This window comes from Ursus americanus, chromosome 16 (assembly GCF_024610735.1).
Source record: "Ursus americanus isolate L20-20 chromosome 16, mUrsAme1.1.p, whole genome shotgun sequence".
NCBI lineage: Eukaryota > Metazoa > Chordata > Mammalia > Carnivora > Ursidae > Ursus > Ursus americanus.
This window is the reverse complement of record NC_142142.1, coordinates 36,012,619-36,034,183: the sequence shown is the minus strand read 5'-3', so window position 1 is coordinate 36,034,183 and position 21,565 is coordinate 36,012,619.

The following is a 21,565-nucleotide window of genomic DNA, read 5'->3' as shown; positions in this document are numbered from 1 at the left end:
GGAAGGCATTCCAAGCAAAATTAATGGTATTAGCAAAGCTTAAGAACCAGTAATGTCTGTTTGGGTGAATGAGAATATACCGGTTTGACTAAAGCTTGTAAGACGAAGCAATGGTAGATGCAGCTTAAACATAGGTCAAGGTCTTATAATAAGGGATATTTCTTAGTTTTAAAACAAAGTCCAAAGAGGCTAGGCAATTCAGTCAAGGTCACAGTTAGTAGAAAGCAGGTCTTCTGGATTCAACTTCAAGGCTCCTTCTGCAGGTCCTAGGCATGCAGGTTTCTCCCCTTGCCATGATTCAGCCCCCCTGGTGGAGAAGTACTGTGGCTGACTCCTCTATCCCCTTGTCGGAGGGGCTCTCACTGCAGAGCAAGCAGACCCCAGGCTAGTAATCCAGGCTGCTCTACTTCCACTCCTACATTTTTTAGACGAATATGTAGATTTTCTTAAAGAAGGTAAAAGAATCACCCTAACAGACTGGGTTAGGTTCTCACTTTGGCCACCCAGCCCTGTCTGAAATATCTGGAATTCCTATAGCTAGCGTCCTTTCTTCTCGTTCCTCCCATCACCCCTACACGGACCTGTGGTCTTTAGGGTTAACCCTTTATTGTTTTAGGTACAGGCCCAGTTCTGCGCTCGAGTCCACATGGGTGTTTAGGACTGCAAGCTCTCAAAATACTGAAACACTGTGCCTAGAATTCCCTTCGAACAGTCAAGCACAGAACACCAAACAGCTAAGCGTCTGAGGCTGGTAATTGGCATTACAAGGCGGGCTTGGTAGGGTTAAGGAATTGTAATAGTAAGAACTAGCCACAAGGTGGTGCCGTGAGGCTGACAGAAGGTTTTGCCCAGGCTGGAAGCAGATCTGCGTTCCTGCCTCAGCCGGTGGGGGTTGAGAGGGGTACCTCTCTCCTAGGAGGGCTGCAAATCAGGGCTGGCAGCGGGATCCAGGAATGCGGGGAAGACTCACAGACGCAGTGTTTGCTCTTTGCTCTCCTCTTTTCCTTTTACAAGCCATCTGTGACCAAGAGCAGGACAGGGAGCATCGGAGGGCCATAGGATTTGGATCCTGCTCTAAGACGGGAGGGGGAGCAGCGGTGGGGGCTCTGCCTGGAATCGGGAGGAAATCTGGGTGTGGGTGTGCGTCCATGTCCTTGAGGTTTGGGAAATTGGTTGGCAGGGTCAAAGATGCTTTCTTCGTAGACAAACATCTTGGAAATAAAGCCAATCCCTGGAGGGAGGCTATACCCTGGACATTTGCTGCTGCCCCAGAATTGGATGTTTTAAGGGGCTATCCTAAGACAGTGTCCGGATGCTTCTAAGAAGTACAGGAGAGTTTCCTTTCTGTCATCCATGCAAAACTCACCCTACACATAAACCATACAAATCAAACATTTCTCTCACTTCAGTTCGTATGTTGTTAAATATGCATTTCTACAAATGTCCTTTTCCAGGCATCCCTCAATAGCTTTCTGCAAAGTACTGCTGAGAAAAACATCTATACACACAGAGGCACACATATCCATCTTCTATGCATTCCATACATACCACTTCCACCCTCTCCACATCTGCTCACACGAGGATCCCGCACAGAAAGTCATGTACATATTTCACACAGAAAGGCAAAAGCGCGCGCGCGCATGCGCGTGCGCAACCTCCCCCCCCCCCCCCCAAGATGGTAGCTTGAAACAGGAGAGCTTATCAAAGAGTCTGACTGGACGTCTCCCAGCTACGAAGACGAAAATTACATAAGGAGAAGGAACTTTTGATTTGGGTGGGGGTTTTTTGTGTGTGTTTTTGTTTTTGTTTTTGTTTTTGCGAGATCAGCAGAGTGTGAGGTAACTGCCCCCAGCCTAAGGAGGAGGCAGGAAGGTTTGCCTCAGACCTTTGAACTTGCCCTTCACAAGGGTCAGGGTGTTTGTTGATGTAAGAAAGAGAAATTAAGTGTGTGGATTTGTGTGTGTGAGGGTGTAAAAACAAAGAGAGAGCAAGGTGGGGAGGAGGAAAGGCGAAAACCAGAGAGGTGGAAGTAAGGAACTGAGAAATGGTGCAGACTGCTTAAGAAAGAAAGAACAAGCCCCCAAACGGAGTCGTATGCCCCCCATAGCAGCAATCCAAGACTTACTTACTTTCCACTTCTCCCAGGACTGTGACCTTTAACAGCCCATCTCGAATTTCCTAATCAGCCCTAGTGAAGTCATCTGCCTGATGAAAACCCTTCTTCGCAAAAAAAGGTGTCCAGGCCTGAAACAACCCATCTTTTCCTTTTGCTGATAACTTCTTTGCCCTACCCTCCTTTCCATAAAAACCTTCCATTGTGTACCAGTCCTCAGACCATCTCTCCATTGGCTAGGTAGAATGCTGCTCAATTCATAAATTGCTTAATAAAGCCAATGAGATCCAAACTTAGTTCGTTTTTTTTTTTTAAACAAATTTGGTGGTATGGGGGAATCTGAAGCAAACTTCTGATGGTATTCGGAAACAACCAGATAAACAGGCAGCAAGCCCAGAAACCCTTTTGAGTTCATGGTTTTTCTACCATTTCTAAGGGCCAGGGGTAAGCTTCCGTCAGTACTAAGCTCTGTTTTCTTTGCACGGAACTCCCAATCTATTTGGCTTTCCTTTACGGGGAAGGTCAACTTGAGCGGGCTGACAGTTCTGCCTGGAGCCAAGTCCCTAGCCTTTCGAACTGCTGTTCTCCAGGGGGAAAGCCCCAGCCCCTGGATTCCACAGTGGGAATTCTGATGCTTTAGTCTGCAATTCCCATGTGTTTGGCACCCTCCCCAGATTCCGCATTAGGAATCGCTGGAAACAGCTGCGTTTGCTTAGAATCAGCCCATGGTCCCTATTCTTTGGGACCTGCAGGGTCAGATCGCTCCCCATTCCTCAGATTAGTAGTATGACTCCAGGACAATGAAAGGCCTAGCTGAAAGAGATAGGATTCTTTATTTCCAGAAAGTTGAGCATGCCATCTTCCGGCACACTACTTCCTTTATGCAGAAGAACTATATTCCATAAGTTGAAGATGATCTAGCAAGATGGCAAAATTTTACTAAAAAAAACCTGGAATTCCAATGGCCATTATGGGGAACATTCCAAATAAATATACAATCATTTAAAAAATGCACTTAAGGGGCGCCTGGGTGGCGCAGTCGTTAAGCGTCTGCCTTCGGCTCAGGGCGTGATCCCGGTGTTATGGGATCGAGCCCCACATCAGGCTCTTCTGCTATGAACCTGCTTCTTCCTCTCCCGCTCCCCCTGCTTGTGTTCCCTCTCTCGCTGGCTGTCTCTATCTCTGTCGAATAAATAAATAAAAACTTAAAAAAAAAAAAAAGCAAGGGCTTTCAATTCAAACAAACAGAATGAAATGCCTATTTTAATTAGTATGCAGAAGGCTTCAAAAGCTTTCAAAAATCCAACATAGCTTCATTGAATGATTCATTGCAAAAGGCTAATGAAAAATTAAAGAGATAACAGGTACCTGAAACAAAGGCTACCAACCCAATTCTTCCAGGAATTGGAAATAGCTGCTTTTGTCTTGTAAATCTCTGCCCAGCCAAAGGTGTGCCTCTAGGAATTCAAAGTTCACCTGCCCTGGCCATTTTTTCTTTGTTTGTTTTCAAAATTTTACTCTTTATTTGAGAGGGAGAGGGAGAGTGACAGGGAGTCTGATGTGGGACTTGATCCCAGGATGCTGGGATCATGATCTGAGCTGAAGGCAGACGCTTAACAGACTGAGCCACCCAGGCACCCTGCCCTGCCTGTTTTGCCAATCCCCTAAACCTCACCTATTCCTCTCAAAATGCTTGAAAAGATCAAGGCATTGGAGACAAAATTGTTCTGCACTTAATCTGTGCTTTTGTGATATAAAGTTTTATCTTCTCTTCTCTAGGACCAAAGAGCCATTCTTTGAACTGCAAACTTTAGGGAGAGGTTTCTTAGCAGAAGGATAAAGAGAGAGAGGGAAGTATTTGGAAATTGGGCCTAAGATGTCCTCTCCGCAAATATTAGTAAAAACAAAAGCTAAAAGATCTTTGTATCTGTGTGTGTATGTGTGCACGTGCACATAGTAAATATGAGATATTTTTTGATCTCCAGATGGTATTGCTAAAATTAATTTGTAAAAGAGCTCTATTTAGTTGGTTTGAAAGCAAGAGCTTCTAAGGATGGACCATTCTAAAACTCACAGATATAAAATAACCCAAATGTTGGGGCGCTTGGGTGGCTCAGTCAGTTAAGCAACCAGCTCTTGATTTTGACTCAGGTTATGATCTCAGGGTCGTGAGATGGAGCCTGCGACAAGCTCTACACTCAGCAGGAGTCTCCTTGCCCTTCTCCCTCTGCTCCTTCCACCTGCCTCTCTCAAATAAATAAATAAATGAATAAATAAATAAAATATTAAAAAAAATAACCCTAATGTTTACCAAATTCACACGATCTGAGATAATCTCTGACAACTAAAAGCTTGTTTAAGAAAAGTTTACTACTGTCTAGTAAACCTTGTTGATTTTATTGAAACAGACATGTCTTTAAAGTTCTCAACACTAATGTAATGCAGACCTAAGAAGTTAGGGTTCGAAGCCAATGGCCAAGAAAGAATTCTTGAGACATTGTTGGTGCAAATAGGTGATTTTATTAAAACACAGGACAGGACCCATGGGCAGAAAGAATGGCACTGGGGTCACGAGGAGTGGCCCATTATATACTTTCAGGTTGGGAGGAGGTTAGGGATAGTGTATGTTCTCTAAGGAATTTTGGAAGCAAGGTTTCCAGGAGGCTAGCTACTGTTGGGAAAGGTCATTTATTACTATTTAGTAAAAACTTAGTCCTGAGACCCTTCACATGTGTATCAGTGGCTCATTTGCTTGGGGGATGATAGCCAAAATATATCTTGGGGGGTAGAAATAAAAGAAGTTTCCAAAGGAATTTTTATATGTTAAAGTAGACTTATAGGGTCCTGGGGGTTGGGCTAAGATTGCCTTTTGCCCTTAGCAAAGTATTAACATCAAGGCAGTTGAATCCCTAGAGGAATGTCCCTCTGCCTATTTCAAGGACTTGTCAATGGGCTGTAGGTAGTACAGAAATTTAATAATTTTTCTTCTGCCTTTATTTCCCACATCACAGATAAACAACTTTCATTCTACCCGAGTTTACTAGTTAAATTCATGTTATTGCAAAATTATCAGCAAAAAATAACTTAGAACGATGGCTGATTTTGTCTAATGTCTCGTGAAGTTTTCACAAGTAATCTAAACTGTTGGAAGCAAACAACTTACATGTAAATGGAATAGGAGTTTATAGATAAATTTTTCACTAACAATTATATTTTATGGTGTGTGTACTTAGAAATAGCTTCCTAAATCTCTAGTAACTTGAAACTTTAGAGTTTTGCTAAGTTATATTACATGATGGAAATTTGTTGAACATTCAGATCATTTCCAAATAAGATAAAATACTGAAGCATTAATTACTGAACATTAGTTAATTTACTTTGGCTTCCTATTACAGAGGAACTGAAGATGTTTGGGCCTCTTGGTAAACATGTTTTGTGCCATGTTGAGAAACTCACTGTGAGAAAACATATGCTTCTAGAAATTATGGAAAGTATTTATAAGTGTATCCAGCCACAGAGTGCTTACACAGTTTACAATTGTCTACTTCTGAGGTTTCACTGGAAATTAAGGTTTCTAAGGGTGGAGAATTCTAATTAATAGAATTAATTAATCAATTAATTCTAATTAATATGTGCAATTAATCCTGCTAGAAATAATAAGGGAAACATCTCTTCATGCAAGGGAAGTAGAATGTGTGTTTTGGTAAAAGAAGGTGTAAGGAATGGAGACACATTTTTTGAAGAAAGAGAAAGTTGTAGAAAATTTGTGAAAAAGGAATCTTTGGAAAGGAATTTTATGTGTACCCTGAACTAAGATGGGAATGGAAAAGTTTTAATAACAAAAGTAAGCGGGTGCCATGGTGGAGGTGCTTGAGGGGACTAAGAGTGCACTTAATGATGAACACAGAGTAATGTATAGAATTGTTGAACCATTACATCGTACATCTGAAACCAGTAGAGCACTGCGTGTTACTTATACTAGAATGAGAAAAAAAATAATTTAAAAATGTGATGTGAGATATTGGGGTCCAGAAGCAAATGGTCAAGAAAGAATTCTTGAGATGTCTTCAGTGCAAAAAAAGGTGGTTTTATTGAAGCATGGGGACAGGACCCATGGACAGAAAGAGCTGCAAGGGGTTCTGAGAAGTGGCTGATGATAGACTTTCAAGTTGGGAGGGGGTTAGGGATAGTGTAAGTCTCTAAGGAATTTGGAAGCAAGGTTTCCAGCACCTGGAGGGGCTAGTTATTGTCAGGAAAGAATCATTTACTACAGTCTAGTAAAACCTTAGTCATGAGACCCTTCAGATATATATCGGTGGGACATATGCTTAGAGGATGGTTGCTAACTTATATTTTGGGGGGTAGAGATAAAGGAAGTTTCCAAAGGGATTTTTACAGATCCTGGAGGTTGGGCTAATGTCAAGCTAAGGTTGCCTTTTGCCTCCAGCAAAGTATTGACATTGAAGCAGTTGAGTTCCTGGAGGAAGGTCACCCTGCCTGTCTCTGGTACTTGTCAGCCGGCTGTAAGTTATAAGGAAGTTTAATTTTTTTTCTTTCGCCTTTGTTTTTCACATCAAATATAGTTTAATTTTAAAAAAGGTAAGCTGGTGCAAAATTAGAATTTGGTTTTCTCTTTGGGGTTCTGGTCTGTTTTTGATAACAGATTGTGAAAGGTTTTTTTTTAACCTTATTTAAGTGATCTGCCTCGAAAACAAAGATTCTGTGTTTTATCAAAATAATAGGTCTTTCATTACTTAGGGAAACAAAATTGTCTTAATATTAAAAGAAGTAGTTATGTTCATAGATAATGATGTATTAAGTTTCATAAAAATCGGTGATTCTCTGTAACCAAATGTTTTAAAACTGTATATATGGTTCTTTTTTATATATATATAAACTTCTCAAAGTGAAATTCTAAATGAAGTTTTTTGACCCAGAGGAAACTTTGGGATTTTTTTTTTTTTAGAGGGGTCCTGGAATGTTCCAAAGGGTTTGTTAAACTAATTAGGTTTCCTTGATATGTTAAATTACATGGGAAGCCTTGTTCCATCAGAAGTAATAGTAAGCCTTCCCTATGTTGTATTTGTATAAGTATATACGTGTTCTACAAATTATATAAAACTCCTAGAAATCTGATATGTTCTGCTGTACTGTTATCACTTATAATTCTAGCTATTATCTAAAATGTTTAGATTAAAATGTTGTATTATGTCCTCTGGGACCCCAATCAAAAATGGGCAACAAGTAAATGGTCTTATTGCAATTCTCTTTCCTTCTGAAATTGCTGTCATCAAAACTGAGGCTCACACTAAAAGGGCAAAGCCTAAGTATCAGGGAAATGCCTCAGCTGCCTTTCATGCAAAGGCAGCAGTAATAGAATCTGTAAAGGGGAAACCAAGGCACAGATGAACAGGCCTATGGTTCTTGGAATTTCCATCTGAGCCACCTCAAGGTTCCAGGGCTCCTGTCACAATCCTGCATCCTTTCATCCAAGACAGGGTCTAGAATGTGTAAATCTCTCCCAATAAAATGTTGCACAAAGGGAGTGGGGCAAAAAGATTACGCACAAGTGATGAAGTCCATTCTGCTTCTGCAAAAAATGGCCCCTCATTGCAGGACTTTTGCCATCTTGATGTCTTTGCGGCATGGCTACGGTCTGCTCCTGAATCAGAAATTAAGGTGGGTAAATAATAGCTGTAAATTGGGATGCCTGGCTGGCTGGGTTGGGGGGACTTGCAACTCTTGATCTCGGGGTTTTGGGCTAGGGCCCTGCATTGGGTGTCAAGATTATTTAAAAATAAAATCTTTTTTTAAAAAAATAGTTGTATGGGGCGCCTGGGTGGCTCAGTCAGTTAAGTGTCCGGCTGTTGATTTCAGCTCAGGTGATGATCTCAGGGTCCCAAGATTAAGCCCCATGTCAGGCTCCCCACTTAGTGCAAAGTCTATTTGTCCCTCTCCCTCAGCTTCTCCCCCCACTTGCGTGCTCGTGCTCTCTCTCTCTCACACTTTCATAAGTAAATACATAAATACATAAATAAACAAATAAATAAAATCTTTAAAAAAATAAAAGCTGTAAGTTAAACAAACAGTTGGAGCTATGGTAAACTCGAGATGGCTGCTTGGTTCTTTCTGGCTCTCTGTCAAATCCAGTTGTTTGATTTTTGCATTCGTTCACTCACCTTTGCATTTAAGATGACTCAAATTACGAATTGACATTGGTGGAGCTACTTCTACGAAATTGCAAAAACAGGCTACCAGCATTCTGATCTGTCAGGTCCATCATCTTGGAAAAAGTATTTTTGTCCCCAGAGGCCTCAGACCTCCCCGCTTTGGATCCTTTGAACACCTGCAGGGAGATTTCCTTCAACTGCCGCTTAGTATAGGTCATCAATTTGTTCTTGTTATTGTGTGTGTGTTTCCATGTGAGTTGAAGCTTTCCCCTGCCACAGGCTGATGGCCCCACAGTGACAAAGTAACTGTTAGAAAATGTGTTTCCCACTCGGGCTATACCTTCCATGATCTCCAGTGATCAAGACACCCACTTCGCTGGGTAAATCATACAAGCCTACAAACCTTAATGAAAGCCTTGCAAGCTCTTTGTAATTATCACTGTCCCTCTCACTCTCGAGCACCAGGCAAGGTCGAGGGAGCTGATAGGATGCTCAAACTTGAAATTTTTAAACCTGTGGAAACTACTGGACTTCCCTGGCTCAAAGTGTTGACTTTGGTCCTACCAACCCTGGGAAACATAAACTCACTCTGCATGAGACAGTCGTTGGCAGACCAGTACCTATTCATATATAACCCTTGCTGATCCCTTGTCTCATGCTAGTATGGCCAGCTACTGTGGGGCTCTAATGTCTGATGCTCAAGCATCATCAACAGGTTAAAGAAGGTTTCCCAGATCCCAGTTCAAAGGATCCTATTGGTCACAGTCAAGGCCTGGTGACTGGGTTTTCTGGAAACACTATCAGAGAAGACAGCCCACAAGACCCATTGGAAGGAAACGTACCAAGTGCCCCATGTAGGAAAGAACGTTAGGGTTCAAAGCCAATGGCCAAGAAAGAATTCTTAATATGTCTTCTGTGCAAAAAGGTGATTTTATTAAAGTATGGGGACAGGACATGTGGGCAGAAAGAGCTGCAACGGGTTCATGAGGAGTGACCTTTCAAGTTGGGAGGGGGTTAAGGATAGCGTACGTCTCTAAGGAATTTTAGAAGCAAGGTTTCCAGGACCTTAAGGGGGCTAGCTATAGTTGGGAAAATGTCATCTATTACCATCTAATAAACCTTAGTCATGAGACTCTTCAGATGTGTATTGGTGGGCCATATGCTTAGGGGACATGCTTGCCAGCATGTATCTTGGGGGTTTAGAGATAAGTGAAATTTCTAAAGGAATTTTTATATGTTAAAGTAGACTTACAGGATCCCTGGGGGGTTGGGGGTTGGCTAAGATTGCCTTTTGCCCTTAGCAAAATATTAACATTGAGGCAGTTGAGTCCCTAGAGGAATGTCACTCTGCCTATTTCAAGGACTTGTCAATGGGCTGTAGGTAGTAAGGAAATTTTATAATTTTTTTTCTGCCTTTGTTTCCCACATCACTGACCACTGTCATTGCTGCAAAACTAGAAGGTATTAAGCTTTGAGTAACCATCTCCCAGCTGAAGAAGGCTCTACCTAACAGCTGATTCTGTGCAGACACTGGAGATCTCCAAATCAAATTGACAAGGAAGAGAAATAGTTGACATTGAGGCAAACTGCTTTCACCCAAGATGGTAAATCAGGACTTCATACTTTAACTAAGACTAAAACCCTTTCTCCTTCTTTCCCTTTTCTTTTCTTTCTTTCTTTTTTTTTTTTTAAGGTTTTATTTATTTATTTATTTATTTGAGAGAGAGCGTGAGCACAAGTGGGGTTAGAGACAGAGGGAGGGAAAGGGGGAGAAGCAGACTCCCCTCCGAGCGGGGATCCCAACGTGTGGCTCGATCCCAGGACCCTGAGATCATGACCTGAGCCGAAGGCAGGCACTTAACCGACCAACTGAGCCACCCAGGTGCCCCTTTCTCTCCCTTTTCTCCACTCTGCCACTTGTGTGGAAAGATAATGCCCTCATCTGTATCTCCCAAGCCATTGCTAAGGGATGTAAACTCCGGAATTTAGAACAATCTTTTATTTCAGGCTAGGAGAAAATCTAAACATGTCCCTAACTTTTCACAAAGCAAATAAGACACCCTGTTGCTAAAGGCCTCTGAATTCACATTGTCAAGTTAGAAAAGACCTGCCAGAAGGCTTTCATGATTCAGGATTCACTCCTTTTGGCAGGTCCCTCCTTCCCTGGCTAGGGATAAATGTCAATGAGGCTTTGGTCGGGAACTTCTCCTTAATTCTTTAAGTTATTGGAGAATCTGCTGCCGAAGGAATAGTAGCCCAACAAAGTTCCTTAGACTCTCTGGCCAAAGTTGTTCTGGATGATAGGATAGCCCCCGATCGTCATTTAGCTGAGCAAGTTGGAACCTGTGCTGTCTGTGGCCACCTGGTGCACCTCCAGCAGCACTTCTGGCGAGGCTGAAACTCAGTTTCATAAGATCACTGAGCAAGCCATTTGGCTTGAAGGGGTGATTCCTATAACAAGATCTTTCTTTGACTTATTGGATTTTTTTGTGTGTGGTTTTTGTTTGTTTCTTTGACTTATTTGATTTTGATTGCTTTGGGTTTGGGGGGACAATGGCTTCGAAGTACACTCCAAACATGGGGAATTATCCTGCCTGTAATCTCCCTGGTGTGGTGTATCTTCTCAAAAGCTTTAAATGCATGTTCACAGCTGCTAACCACCAAGCGGGGATGATGATCTCCCCAAGACTGGAACGTTGGAGGAGAAGCAAGAGCATGACTGACTTCAGGATTGTGAGCCTGGAGTTGTGATCTGAGAGTATCCCAGGGATTAAGCAAAAATATATCATGACCTGTGAGTATCACACAGAGGATCAGTGAAAAACCTTGATAACTACAGAGCAGTAGTTGAGAGGGGCACTAGTGCCTTAATTTTTTATCACACCTCTCAGGCTGAGAATCTGATCAAAAGAGGGCAATTATTAAGAAAGAAAAAAAACAACCCAAAACAGCCATTTGCTCTCACAACAGCAAACCAAGACTTAATTACAATTTCAACCTCTCCCAGGAATGTGACCTTTTAACAGTCAATCTGAAATTTCCTGATCAGGCCTGGTGAGATAATCTGCATAATAAAAACCCTGTCTTTCCCTTCTTCACAAAAAAAGATGTCCCAGCCTGGAAAAACCTTTCTTTTCTTTTGCTAATAACTTCTTGCCCCACCCTCCTTCCTATAAAAAACTTCCATTTTTGTACAAATCCTTGGAGTCTCTCTCTACTTGCTGGAGAGGTTGCTTCCTGGTTTGTGAATCACTTAATAAGACCAATTAAATATTCAAATTTACTCAGCTGCGTTTTCAAAAGAAAACAAAAGAGTAAGTCAGAGAAAACAGGAGCAAAGAAATATAAACAAGGAATGTTAACTTAGAAGTGGAAGCATAGGAATAATAATAAATGAGAGGAAAGGGAATCAAATCTAATAAGTGATTGGGGAGAAAAAGGACAAGGAGACCTTGAAGGCCAAGGAAATGAGGGAGGGTGGGAATGGCTCAGTTGGTGTCTTAGAGTACTGCTGCCCCGTGCCCACTATACCTGTCTGAGCACCAGCCCAGCAGGGCCTCCCGGATGGCGGCTGGCTCATCTGTAACTTACAAGCACAAGCTCCCTTCAATCCTGATTAACAGGAATTAAGTGACATATGGCTAATCCTACTTGCCACAGTTAATACTTTTCAGCCCCTGCATATTTCGTATTCAGCGAGGAGGCTTCACCCAGCCTAGCATCTCAGGCACTGGTGGGTCCCGCCATCTATGCTGGCTGCAGGAGAGGCTCGGACATGAGATTATCCAGCCAGTCAAGAGAAGAAGGGGAGGAGGAAGTGGCTGGAAAACTTTCTCTACCTCCTTGAAGAGAATACTAATCCTCTGCATGTGTACCATTTGCTTTTCCTTCTTCCAAAATGCTTTTGTGTCTGCTGTTTCACTTAAATAATCACAGAAACCCTGTGAGGGACAGGAGATATGTAATTCCCATGAAAAAAATTGGGAAAATAAATCTTAGAGAACTGAAAGAATTAACCAAGGACTACTCAATAACCAAGTCTGGGGGTCCTTGCTCCAAATCCAGCCTGTTTGTGGAAGATGGTGGCTGATTTGTTCCATGGGTAACAAAAAAAGAAAGGAAAAGGAAAAAAGAAAAGGAGGGAAAAGAGAAGAGGGGGGATGGGAGAGAGTTGGGGAAGGAAAGAAAGGAACAGGAAAAAGATGAATTTCTGAGAGTGGCCAGAATAGAGCAAGGTATACTGTGAGCCCCAAATGAGTGCTTTGTGATTAAGGATTTGCTCAGCTTTATGATTGAGCTGGGTATAGAATCCTGGACTGACTTCCCACATCCCTCAGCACTTTGAAGCAATGATTCCATTTTGTTCCAGCCTCTACTATCGCTATTGTTTTTTTCTTTTAAATAGCCTACCTTTTCAACATAACTAGCGTTGAGATTTTTCTTGTGGTTTAGGGTTCTACTATTTCACTCTGTCATGGTGGCTAGGGGTGACTAACCAAAATGAGATCTTTCTTTATCCTGGGATGTTATGTTTGGGATAGATTCTTCAAACTAAGGATTTATGACCTTCATCAATTCTAAAACATTCTGAGCCATTACCTCTTAATGACTGCCTTTTCCTTGTTATCACTTCATTCCTACACAATTTTCATTCTATTTTGCACATCTCTTAACATCTTTTTCATTCTTTTTCATATTTTCATGTCTTTACCTCTCTGTGCCTCACCTTCGGTAATTTCCTAAGATCAATCTTTCATTTCACTATTTTTTTCCAGTCAACTATTAACTTATCCACCGAAGTTGTTTTTTCTTCCCTAAATGTTTCATTTTTTTTAGAAATTCTGTGTGGTACTTTTTCTCATCTACTTATTCTTTTCCAGCACCCTTTTATATTTCTGTGTTGTCAAGTCCATTTGTCTCTCTAAATTTTGTAAGCCTACTTATTTTATTATCTCTTTTGGATATTTCATTGTCTCAAGATTTGGAGGTGCTGATTCTCCCACTTGTTATGTGTGCTGACTCTACCTGTGGCAAGTTATTTCCTCCTGGGGCTTGTAAACTTACTGTTAAAGTTTTCATCAGGGATTGTTTTACTCTGTGGGGGCCCTTTATGTTCTCAGAACATGCTAGGAAGAGTTGTTCATTAGCCTCTACTGGTTGGCCCAAAGTTTTCCTCCATAACTAAGGTACCAAAAAAGAAAGAGAAAGGAAAAGGTTTTACCTTAATTTTTGGGCTTGGGGACCCAATGAGATAAAGTTAAGTTCATATCCCACACCAGAATGTGACACAGGCCTGGAAGTTCGAATTTCTCACAGGAAACTGTTTTCTTTCTTCCCCAGAGCCTAGGGCAGGAAGCTGATGGATGGAGATGTTTTTCCTACCCATCTTCCCCTGAGGGGGCAGGATTTCAATTCCAAAGCCCTGCATCCAAAGGGTCCTAGGGTGCTTGCCCTCATCCACCTGGGTGTTAAACTGCTACCCCGGTTCTAGGGTTCCTTCCTCCTCTGTTCACGTCACCATGGCTCTGGTTTGCAAACTTACTTTTTTGGCTTTAAATTCCTTCCTTGTTTCTATCACTTGAGAATTTCTTTCTTTACTTCAAGCTCAATATGCATTTTAATTTTTCTGTTACACTTTATTCAGAATTTCCGTGCATGATGCAGTAAAGCAGTAGATATCCACATTAACTCATTTCTGTGAGTTACTAGACCCCTAAGGCATAATTATTTTTGCTCTTGTCTCTCCCACTGAACTGTGGGCTCCATGAAGAAAGAAACTGTGCCCACATTGTCTCTGGTTCCTAAGTCGTAGCAGGGACAAACACAATATAATGTGTGCCGGATAGATAATTAAATGATGGAAGGTGATTATCAAGGTTATACAGTTATCTCTACATCTCTAGGAAGATTTTCTCAATCATTGCAAGCACAAGGATAGCCTTCTCTTCCCTTCCTTCCTTCCTTCCTTTTTTTTTTTTAAGAATTTATTTATTTATGTGACAGAGAGACAGCCAGCGAGAGAGGGAACACAGCAGGGGAGTGGGAGAGGAAGAAGCAGGCTCCCAGCGGAGGAGCCCGATGTGGGACTCGATCCCGGAATGCCGAGATCATGCCCTGAGCCAAAGGCAGACGCTTAATGACTGTGCCACCCAGGCGCCCCCACCCCCTTCCTTCCTTCCTTCCTTCCTTCCTTCCTTCCTTCCTTCCTTCCTTCTTTCCTTCCTTCCTTCCTTCCTTTCTTTCTTTCTTTCTTTCTTTCTTTCTTTCTTTCTTTCTCTTTCTTTCGTTTTCTTTCTTTCTTTCTTTCTCTCTCTTTCTTTCTTTCTTTCTTTCTTTCTTTCTTTCTTTCTTTCTTTCTTTCTCTCTCTCTCTCTCTCTCTCTTTCTAATCTCTACACCCAACATGGGACTTGAACTCATGACCCCGAGATCAAAAATCACACTCTCCACTGACTGAGCCAGCCAGGTACCCCAGCACAAGGATATTCTTTTACTCTGAAAATCTTTATAGTAGATTCTGTAACATATGTCATCGTGACAACTATGTAAGTGTGTTTTTCTTTTTCTTTATTTTTTTATGATTTTTAAATTTATTTGACAGAGAGAGAGACAACACAAGCAGGGGGAGAGGCAGGCAGAGGGAGAGGGAGAAACAGGCTCCCTGCTGAGCAGGGGAAGCCTGATGTGGGGCTTGATCCCAGGACCCCGGATCATGACCCGAGCCAAAGGCAGATGCCTAACGACTGAGCCACCCAGGCACCCCTTTCTTAACATTCTAACATGTTTATTAAACAACCACTATGTAGTGAGCCCTTAGGAGAACAAAGGTAATAAAACACAAGGTCTGCATTGAGCTCCTGGTCCTGCAATTGCAAGATATGATGTGGAAAGCATAACTATCATATAGTTATGAGCAATAGAGAATGTTGTCTTCGCCATGGTTTTATTCATGGAAAAGACTGTGTTTATTTGGAAGAAAATATTTACTAGGTCTATTTGGGAGAGCAGCTAAGGCTCCAGGGAGCTTGAGAACAAAGAAGCTGCTCTGAGCCAGGCAAAGGTAACATTTTTCTGGTTGAGCCAGAGGGAGAGGGAGAGGAGAGGACACAGGGAGAGGGTAAAATCCACATGTGTGTTTCATGGTGTCATGAGAATGGGACAACGCTCCTGAACCTGTACAGCACGTACTTAAGAATAAAAAGCATTTTGACAGAGTTATAATGAAATGATGAGAAATCCATAATCATAGTGTGATTTTTAACAAAACTTTCCCAGAAATTGTTAGCTAATTTTTTTTAAAGGCAAAGATACTGAAGTTTCAAATAGCTCAATAAAATTTAACTGATTGGATAGATTTAATTTTTAAAAAATATTTTATTTATTTATTTGTCAGAGAGAGAGCGCACAAGCAGGGGGAGCGGTAGGCAGAGGGAGAAGCAGGCTTCCCACTGAGCAAGGAGCCTGACGTGGGGCTCGATCCCAGGATCCCAGGACCCCAGGATCATGACCTAAGCTGAAGGCAGATGCTTAACCGACTAAGCCACCCAGGCATCCCTGGATATATATATTTAAAACTCTATTCCTAACCATTAGAGAATACATTTTTTTAAGCATGCAGGAAGCATTTAAAACACCTAGCCCTCCCTAAGCAGCAAAGTCAGTCTCAAAGTATATGAAGCATTGAAGCACTGATTTCACATAGACCTTATTCTCTGGCCACAGTGCAATAAAACTAGAAGGCAGTCATGGCTACATGGTCCCCAGCCCCCAGATGTTGGGAAATTACTAAAGTAGACTTCTAAATGATGAATGGTCAAGTAGAAATCATATAGAAAGTTAGAAAATACTTGGAACTGAGTGACAATGGAGACATATAGCATATTTTGTGGGATGCAGCTAATGAATATTTAGAATGAAATAGTCTCAAAGGCATATGTTAGAAACGAAGGAAGGTTAAAAACTATTAAACTCTAGAAGTCTGAAAACAACTGCAGGGAAAATATGGCATTAGAATATGGTGTGATGAAGTGTAAAATATATGAATGCATAGTGTATTATGGAAGGACAGAGGGGGCCACCTCAATCATCTTGGAGGAACAATGGGGTCAAGAAATTCTCCCACGAAGATGTGATGCTTAGAGTGTTTCCTCAAAGACATGACACAGCTAGAAAACCGAGTGGGCTGGAGGAGAGGCGATGCAGACCAAAGGGACTGTATGGATAGCTCCAGGAGTTCAAGAGAGCATGACAAGTCATAAGAAGTTCAAATGACTCAGTATAACTAGATTCAAGGACATAGATGAGGATGTAATATGAGATGTTATCTTGTTGCTCATGCCCAAAGGACGTACTTATTTCAGCCATGACTTTCTTAGTTATATAACTGGATTCTGAAGATAATATGGAGCCACTTAAGAATTTTAAGCTGAATAATGTGAGCTGATGTTGGTTTGGTAGGATACAGGAGTCTCATTGACATTCATTCCACACATATTTGTTGAGCACTTACCCATGTTCCAGGCCCTGAACACCTCACAGTTTTGAAAAGAAAGGTCTAGAGACAGAAGGTACAGGCAGGTGCCTACAGATCATTTTTACAATCCGAAAGAAAACTGATGCAACTTGCTCTAGGTTGGTGACAGTGGGGTGGCCATTGCTGGGGGAGGGGGTGGCGGTGTACAAGGAGGATCTTAATGCTTAGCAGGGCCTCCCACCCCTTCCGGGGTCTGTCTCAGGCAGCTGCTAGTGCTGGTCAGTGCAACACTAGAGAACAAGGCTTGGCCAGAATACAAAATACTGCCTGGAAAGAATGACAGGAATAAGGCGAGACCTCAGAGTGTAAAGGGTGCAGAGTGTAGACATTCTCAGGACATGGTCCTCTGTCCTTTGTAGGGCTATGGTAGCCTCCCAACTGCAATAAATCTCTGCTGTGCTATTGAGTATTTTGAAGACTTGATATCATCACAGACGACCAAACGCATCCACTCCTCCCAATCCTAAATTTTGTGGGAATACAATTCCATGGGATTAAAGAGAAACTTCAGAGTTCTCTCTAGAGCTCTTATCCACTTGCTTAAGGGGCATGGTATTGAATAATCTCTGGGGGGAAAAAGGCTTGTGGTATAATCCTCATCGCATTAGAGATCTAGGAAAGAGAATCAAATACCCACTATTTCCAGTCCTGGAACAGGATATGCAGAAACTCTACAATGGCAACCACAAAAAATACCCTTCCATCCCTGGAAAGAAGTGAGCAGTACAAGGTACCAGACCAAAGCCCTGGACCCAAGGCCATCAGGGAGAACTTGCCTCTTCCCCAAACTGTGCAGTAGGGAATTGACGCTGGAAGGGACTCTGAAGGAAGTGCAAGATTCCCTGTAGCACAAGAGGGAGATAGCAGAGGCAATGGTCTCTCTTTGGTGTTGCCAGGAAGTAAACACTCGATGGTACAATTTGTATGAAGAGAAAATTACCTCTAATTGGAGGTTGGGATAAAAATATCTCCAATCTGTAAACAAAGTAGTTGGAGCATCCCAGAGGCACACAACTTGAGCTGGAGAGCTGCAGATACGCTGTCTTCCCACTGCTAGGAGCTGCCCCACCCCTTTCCCTGAATCTGCTCCTTGGCCTGGCTCCCAGATAGTCCCAAGACCATGTATGTCCTTGGTATTAACGCTCATCTGTGTCCCCCATCCTGAAGCACAGATGAGGAAAAGTTTCCCATCTTCTCTCCTGGCCAGTGGAAATATTCATCAAGTCAAGTAGAGGAAAGAGCTGGTTTGTTTTATCTGATCACGGGTGTCCTTCCTGAAGGCGGTCTGGGAGTGTTGTTTGCTAGCTGTCCCTAACACCTTTTCCCTGGTGTCTGGAGGGAGCATCCAGGCAAACCCTGCTTCTCTACTTCCTCAAAGAAGGAAATGAGGCAGACACCTTAACAGGGGAACTTGGAATTCACAGTTCTTGGGGCCTTCAGCCTCAGAGCAGCAAATCCTGTGTCAGGCCTCTGTTGTGGTCATGAAATTGTCCATTCAGTGTGGGTTGTTGTGTTGTGTTTTCAGGTGCACTGGTGAGTAGAGACCCTGGCCGATGGTTGATGGGACACTCCAACTTCTCCTCTAGCAGGGGTGAATGAGTCTTTCTGTCACCCATGGCATGTGTGATATACTTATTTGAATACACACCACACACAAACATAACACTAATACACTCTAGCACGTGAACACCAGCTTCCTTTGGTGAAATATGAAAGGGCTGGTAAACAGCTTCTTATAAACTTCTCTCTCTAGGAAGACACTTTAACCCAAAACTTTGGCATTAATATGACCTTTCTCAACTGAACCATGCAAAAAAATTGAACTGCACACCTTCCCTTCCTTATATAGCATGAACAGCACAACTAGTTAGAGGGGATAGAGGTTTTCCTTCCTCCTGTTTCCTTAGATGGGGGGGGGGGTGTGTGGAAATCCTCCTATTTAAATGAAATTGAAGAAGTACTTTGAAGAGAAGGAGCAGGGCCTGATAGTTGAGAGAAAATGTGTGAGAACAGTGTTGGAAATATTCCAAGGAAGAGGAAACTTGAATGGAGGCGAGATGGAGCAACAGAATCTTTGATAAGCCCTGAAGAGGAATGCTTTCACAGAATGACTCTAGGGTCAGAGACTTCCCTCACCAAGTGGATCTCACTTCTCTCTTGCTGTGAGGGTTGACTTCAGGTGATTGTTCAGGTGTATAATGGCATACTAAAGGAACAGAAGCTATAGTCGTGTTACTTTTTAAGAATATAATCACACCAAGACAACAAACACATGTTGATGTAAAACTTCCTCTTTGGTTCTCATTCTCTCTGACCCATCTACAGGCTGAAGGTCCTTTTCCTTATCAAGACTCTCCAGGAATATTGTATCATTTGGGCCAATCTGAGCCAAAATTGTAGGAAAGGGAACGGGCATAAACCACAAACATCTATTGAGCACCACTATGTTCCAGAACTTTATTTCACATGATTTTCACAATGACCCCTTGAGGTGGGTATTGTTATCCCTATTTTACAGACAAGGAATCCAAGGCTCATTAAATAACTTTCCCAAATTTACAAAAACCAGAAACTTGAATCATTGCCCATCAGACTCCAGAGCTTATATTTCCCCTCCTGTAATTGCTGCTTCCAGGACCTCTCCAGTCTGTTCAGGGGTGACTCTTACAGGAAACCCCTCCTCTTTGCTACTTGATTTACATTTTGCATTAATATGGAAAAGTCTTGCAAATGTTTTTGTTCAAGTTTAGCACATGAGTATTTAGTTCCCTGAGCGCTTCTAAGAAAGGTATCTCTCCTTAGTAAATCACACATTAGAAATAAGCATATTCAGTTGGATAATGTGGTGATAGAAGCATAGACTCCACAGCCTCACTCACTGAATGCTTCCAGAACTCTGGTTCTCTTCTGAACAGGGCCAGAGCTCTCCTGGGAACAATTAAATCATATGGAGAAGCAGATCATTTGACAGACAAGTACATCCTACCCTGTCCTGGTGCATCACTGGTTAGGCTCCATTCCAGGATTGTGTCTCAAGCACTGGCCATGACATGCAGACTCCATCTGTGGAGGAAAATCAATGTTTTACAATGAAGCACCTGAATCTGCTCTCATGGGAACCTCTGTCCATATATAATATTCATGGAGACTTTCTCTCTGGTGGTGTTCTGAGTTTGAAAAGATTCTCTAACAGAGAAGACCATTTGATAGAACCATGTCACAATGCAAACACAGGAAATACAGCCGGAGAAAAGAGGCACTAGTTTTTGAAAACTACTCTGTCCACAGTCGGACACTTCATATTTCTCAGGTAACCAAAATGGTTCCTTCATTTAGGCAAATATGCCTGGCTATATATCCGGGAATGCTATGTCCAGGGAATGATAAAGAAAAGAGAAAGCGAAAGGAAAAAAGTCAGTGGGCCTAAGAAGAATTTTCCTCTTTTTAATTCCTGTATGTTGTGTTTGATGAAGGGAGAAAGGCTGCCATTATAATATAATTTTCACATACTATTGCTTGTGACTGGAATATGGTGAACTGGAACAGAAAGAAGAGTTAAGAAAGGAAAGACAAGTAAAATCATAATAAGTTGTTGAGTTATTTTAAAATTTTTATTCTGTCTATGAAATTTTGAAAATAATTAATTCACACTTGCAAAGTTTTGAGCAATTATAAACATTTATAAAGAAGATCATAAAGTGATGGCAGTGGAAGCATATCCTTGGCAACAACAGCAATCTATTTCATGTTTCTCAGCATTCGTAATTTGGTATATATAGAAATTATACACACACACTGTTCTACTTTGTAAAAACTAAAAATACTTAAAAATATGTAGGGCGACTGTATGAAAAATGAAGTCCTTAAGTTAAACATTAAAAAAAATATTAGTTGTTGGAAACTCTAGCATATTTTACTAATAACTATACTCAGAATTCTGTTTTTACCCTGTTGTTTCCTGGAGCATTAGGGGTGTATTTTCTATGTTAGATATAATACAAGCTATTTCAAGAATTTTCCACAGTATTAAGTGACACACAAAGCTTCCTGCATTCTTAGGTCCAGTTTCCAGTATATTTTATCCTTCATCTTATCTGCTTGTCCTCATAAGATTCTGCTCCATTTTCTACTGTAGCCTTGCCATTGTCCAATATTCAGAAATCAGAGCAAAGAATTATCCTGTCTTTCTACAAAGAAACTATGGATAAAACATCACGTTTTTGTTCTACCACAGAAACGACGGATTATGTTTACTTCAGAAAGACATCACTTTTATGTACTACATAATATACATCTTGCTTATGTGGTGTTTTTGTTTTTTGGGTTTTTTTGGCCTTGTTTATGTTTTAAATAGATTTCAAGGCTTTTCCTTCCATCACATTTGGAATCAGGGCCTCAAAAGAGGTGCAGGCAATAATGCTTCGAAGACGATTAGATTGCATCCTTATTTGTGAGAAAACACTTCATTTCCAAGTTTTAATTGAGTGTTCCCTCTCTGATCTGTAGTGCCGGATTCATTTTATAGCTATGGAAATTTACTCCGCCCCATTCTTGAACACGCCTCTTTACCTCCTCCCATCAAATTCTTTGAATGAGACCGAATGGGCGCGGGTCCAGAGCATCCTCGCATCCATAGCAACCAGATTTCAGCTTCCTTTGTCACCATGGTGACGGCTGTGCAGGGCCAGGTGGTCGCTATGGTAACTAGGGGCGGGTAGTAGGGGCCCCGGCAGGCAGGGCGCATGCGCGC